At 34.9% G+C, this 5,527-nt stretch overlaps 1 long non-coding RNA gene across 1 annotated transcript in view; it reads right to left on the minus strand.

Annotated features, from left to right (window-relative positions):
• Positions 1 to 5,527, minus strand: part of LOC105531819 — a 76,704-nt gene that overhangs the window by 51,223 nt on the left and 19,954 nt on the right. The window lies entirely within an intron of this gene.

Below are 5,527 nucleotides of genomic sequence, written 5' to 3' on the forward strand. Positions count from 1 at the left end.
GTCTCAAAAATAAAAAAGAATGTTTACTCTACCATTTTTGGGTGAAGACTTCTCTAAAATTCTGTTGGGTCTAATTGCTCTATAGTCTTATTTAAGTCTTCTATTTCTTTGTTGATATTCTGTCTCATTGTTTTTCCTAGTATTGAAAACCCATACTGAAGTCTCCAATTGTTTTTGACTTGTCTATTTCTGTCTTCAATTCTATCAATTTTTGCTTCATGTATTTTGGGACTTTGTTGTTAGGCATAGTACATATTTATATACACACATACACATATATGTATGCATATGAATATATACACATATATGTGAATATGTGTAATTTATAAGATTATGTCTATAATTACATATATATTGTTGATAAAATAATATTTATGTCTTCCATTTTGCTCTTTGATTTCTGAAGATCTTACTTTTTTTCCCTTTAATTCTCCATACTGTCTTCTTCATACTGTATAGATATTTTTAGTATACCACTTTAATTTCCTTTTTTTTAAGCTACATATTTTTAGTAATTCTCTTAGTGGATGCTCTGGGAGTTACAATTAACATCTTAAAACAATCTAGGTAAGATTAATACCAAGTTAATTTCAATAGTATGTAAAAACTCATTTCTGTATAACTTCACTCCCCCTCCCATTTGTATTATTATTATCACACAAATAACATCCTGATTCATTATAAGCTCATCAACTCAGCTTTACAGTTACTGCTTTATGTAGTTTTCTTTAAGTCAGGCAAGACAATAAAAGTTTCAAACAAATGTATATTTATACTGTTTTAAAAGTTTACCTATGTATTTATCTTTTTTGGTTTTCCTTATTTGTTTATGTATTCAAATTACTCTAATGCCTCTTCAGTTCATCTCGTAAGACTTATTTTAGCTTTTTTTGGAGGGGGGCAGGTCTGCTAGTAATAAGTTTACTCATTTTTTTAATCTGAGAATGTCTTAATTTATTCTTTGCTTTTGAACAACAGTTTTGCTGGACATTGAATTCCTGGTTAAAAGTCTTTTCCTTTCAGTACTTTAAATATGACATGCCACTGTCTTCTTTGCTCCATGATTTCTGTTGGTAAATCAGTTATTAATCTTAGTGAGGATCCCTTGTATATGATAGGCCACTTTTCTCTTATTGCTTTGAAGATTCTCAGTTTGACTTTGTTAAAAGACCATTTAACAATGGCATATTTAGAATAAATATCTTTGAGTTTATTAGACTTGAATTGATTGGTAAATTCTTGGCCATCATTTCTTCATATATTCTTCCCTCTCCTTTTTTTCCTCTTCTTTTGGAAATTCTATCATAGATATGTTGGTATGCTTAAAGTGTACCAATTTCTCTATTCATTTCTCTTTATTCTTTATCCTTTTTATTCCTCAGAATGCATAATCTCAAGTGACATTTGTTCAAGTTTCTTCTGCCAGCTCAATATGTTGTTGATTCCTTCTAGTAAATTCTTCATTTTAGTTCTTATACTTTCCAACTCAAGAGTTTCTATCTGGCTCTTTTTTAGGGTCCCTTCTCTACTGATAATCTCTCTTTGGAAAGACATCATACTCATAGTTTACTTAAAGTTTTTAGACATATTTTTCTTTAATTCCTTGTACTTTTAAATTTTAAACTATTTATTCAGTATAACATCTGTGCTTCTTGAAGTACTATTTCTCTTGAGTACTTTTTTCTCTTTGTGTGCCAGACACTTTTATCTTTGTATGTCTCATTAATTATTTGTTGTTGTTAAAAACTAAACATTTGGAATAATATGGTACAGCAACTCTTGAGTTCAGATTACGCTCTCCTACTTTTACAGTGTTTTTTACTTGTTGCTGTTTGTTAGAACTGTTTAGTGACTTTCTCATACTAATTTTGTAAAATTTGTATTGTTTTGGTCTTGTGCATCCTGTGAAATACCTACTTAGTTAGCTTAGTGATCAGCTAATGGATTGATGAACATTTCCTTACATTACTTGTGTTAATAATTCTCCAAATCTTTGCTAAGTGGCTCTATGTGTAGGAATAGGGAATGCCTACAACACTCAACCAGACAGTTCCCAGCTCTGCCCTAGCTGTCACTTTTGGCTTTCACAGAGTCTTAAAAGCAGACAGAAATAAGGGATTCGGGTGCTCGCAGGTCTTTATGGGGATGCATACAGCCCTGGACATGTGCAAGCACATGAAAATGATGGTTAATTCTATGTGTCAACTTGAATGGGCCACAGTGTACTTAGATACCTGGTTAGACATTACTTCTGGGCATGTCTGTGAGCATGTTTTCAGAAGAGATTACCATTTGAATTTGTGAGCTGAGTAAAGCAGCTGGCCCTCCCCAACGTGAGTGGCCATCATTTCATCCATCAAAAGACTGAAAGAAGTTTAAACAAAAAGACAGAAGAAGTTTAAATTTTTATTCAACGTGATTGCCTGTGTTGAGACATTGATCTCTTGTACTTGGCACTTCTGATTCTCAGGACTTGAGACTTGGGCTAGGACCTACACTGTTAGCTCTCCAACTCTCATGCCTTCAAACTACACCACTAGCTTTCTTGGATCATCAGCTTACATATGGCAGATCATGGGACTTCCCAGCTTCCATTATCACATGAGCCAATACCTTATAATACATCTATCTATCTATCTATCTATCTATCTATCTATCTATCTATCTATCAATCATCTCTCCTGTTTCTCTAGAGACCCCTGACTAATATAGCAACCTTCTAAATATCCAGGAGTATGCCAAAGCTTTCAAAGTCTCCTATAATTCCCTCATATTTCCTTTTAAGTTTTTGATTAGCCTTTTGTTAGCTCCAGCTATAATTCTGCCTCAGGCAGCTGCAAAGGTAAACAATTGCCACTGGTTGTTTTCAACCAATGAACTGCAAATAAGGCCTTTCACACAGAGTAGCTGAGTCAGGTCAGTTAAAGACAAGCCCCAAGAATGACGCTTTTCAAAGTACTGCCAGACAGGTCAAATAGTGACAATAAACGGAATGGTGTATTTGGGTAGCTCCAAGTCCATTCAGCCCTTTCCAGTGGCTACTAGGTTACTATTTTTCAAATGTACCATGGATCTTGGGAGGAGAGATGAGATTAGGTCAAACTGTAATGTCATATAATTTATTGTTCCACTAATATTTAGCCATTACTCTTGAATAAATCTTTTCAGATTGTTGCAAGCCTTTAATTAACTTCCAGAGCTCTGAAAAAGTTGATTTTGACAGTTTTAAACAGTATTCTTATTGCTTTTATAGAGAAAGGGGTTTTTAAAGATTTTTCGGAAGTCTTCAGTCATTTTTTTAATAAAAATTGTTAAGACTATACATAGTTTCTGAATACAGTTTAGCTGTGTTCCAAATATTCTAGCATAGAGTGCTCTTCTACTTGTTACTTTTAATTATTTAAATTAAAAAATTCATTACTGAACCAAAGCTTGATTTAAGAAAGTGTTTCACATTTTCCATGTGTATACTCTCTTGGTTTCTGACATGTGTGTTCGTGTGAAGAGACCACCAAACAGGCTTTGTGTGAGCAATAAAGCTTTTTAATCTACCTGGGTGCAGGCGGGCTGAGTCCGAAAAGAGAGTCAGTGAAGGGAGATAAGTGTGGGGCCGTTTTATAGGATTTGGGTAGGTAAAGGAAAATTTCAGTCAAAGGGGGGTTGTTCTCTGGCGGGCAGCAGTGGGAGTCACAAGGTGCTCAGTGGGTCAGCTTTTTGAGCCAGGATGAGCCAGGCACAAGATAATGTCATCACTTAAGGCAAGGACCGGCCATTTTCACTTCTTTTGTGGTGGAATGTCATCAGTTAAGGCGAGGACTGGCTATTTTCACTTCTTTTGTGGTGGAATGTCATCAGTTAAGGCGGGGCAGGGCATTTTCACTTCTTTTGTGATTCTTCAGCTACTTCAGGCCATCTGGGCATATACGTGCAAGTCACAGGGGATGCGATGGCTTGGCTTGGACTCAGAGGCCTGACAGTTACTTTATGTTTATTTTAGTTTTAATGTATTAAAGAAAAAGTGTGACCTTGTCAGTCTTGACTTTCACATGTTCATTAAAGTTTTCTTTGTGGATACTTCCATGAATGATTTTTGTAAATGTTTCTGGAAATACATATTTTTTGTGTATGGGTAAAAAGTTATATTAGTCAAAGACTATATGTTGCTGACCTACAGAATCTGTAAGCTTTCCATTTAATTCATATTTTCAATATTTATTTACCCTTTTAGGAACTTTTTCCTTATGGTTAGCACATAATGTTTTATTTGCATGGGACGTTTTCTTTCACAAAGTATTTCCCATTTTCATATTTACTGTTTTGGCCCTTGGTAATTCTCCTGCATCTAATGTTCTTCTAATATTACTATTATTATTCTTGCTTTTCTTACTTGTATTTCTTTAGTACATATTTTACTAAATATTATATATTTTAGTATATATTTTCCATTTTTATTTTGTTTATTATTTTCTCGTGCCAATTCAAATCTTTAACTTATTTTCCTGGTAGATTTTATGAAACCACAAAATCTGAGACAGGTCTTAGTTAATTTAGAAAGCATGTTTTACCAAGGTTGAGGATGCCCCGTGGCACAGCCTCAGGAAGTCCTGATGACATGTGCCCAAAGCAGTTGGGGTGCAGCATTTTAGGGAGACATGAGACATCAATCAAGTACATTTAAGAAATACAGAGGTTTGGTCCAGAAAGGTGGGACAACTCAAAGTGGAGGTGGGGGTTCCAGGCTATAGGTAAATTTAAACATCTTCTGGTTGACGATTGGTTGAGTATGTCTAAAGACCTGGGATCAATAGAAAGGAATGCTTGAGTTGAGATAAGAGGCTGTGGAGACTAAAGTTTTATCATGCAGATGAGGCCTTTAGCTAGCAGGCTTCAGAGAGAGCAGAGAGAAATGTTTCTTATCAGACTGAAAAGTCTGTGTTGATGTTAGTGCCTGAGAGGTATAATGAGGCATGTTCCCAACCCGACTTCCCTTCTTGGCCTGAATCAGTCTTTCAGGTTAAATTTTAAGAGCCCTGGATGAGGAGAAAGTCCATTTAGATGGTTGGGGGGCCTTAGAATTTTATATTTGGTTTACAATTTAGAGTTCTTTCATATCATTTGTTTTCAATAATGTCATCAGAGAGATATATGTTACGGAACAACAATAACAAATATTTAGCTCTTTCTTAGATATAATGTATACAAATGAGTCTTATTCTAGATTAGCAGCAGGCCTTGGAAGAAATCTATGAAAACGTAGATTTTTAAATTTAGTTTACTTTCCCTTTATCCCCATAAGACACCAAAGAATATCAAGTCTCTGTACTTGATATGTCAAGTTTTTTAAATAAAATAAAATCTAATGCTAAGTTGAAAATAACCAGCTGAGTGTGATGGTTCATGCATGTAATCCCAGCACTTTGGGAGTCTGAGACAGAAGGATTGCTTGAGGTCAGGAGTTCAAGACCAGCGTGGTCAACACAGCAAAACCCGGTCTCTACAAAAATATTAAAAAATTAGCTAGGAGTTG

The sequence above is a fragment of the Mandrillus leucophaeus genome, unplaced genomic scaffold, assembly GCF_000951045.1.
Source record: "Mandrillus leucophaeus isolate KB7577 unplaced genomic scaffold, Mleu.le_1.0 Scaffold91, whole genome shotgun sequence".
Taxonomy (NCBI): domain Eukaryota; kingdom Metazoa; phylum Chordata; class Mammalia; order Primates; family Cercopithecidae; genus Mandrillus; species Mandrillus leucophaeus.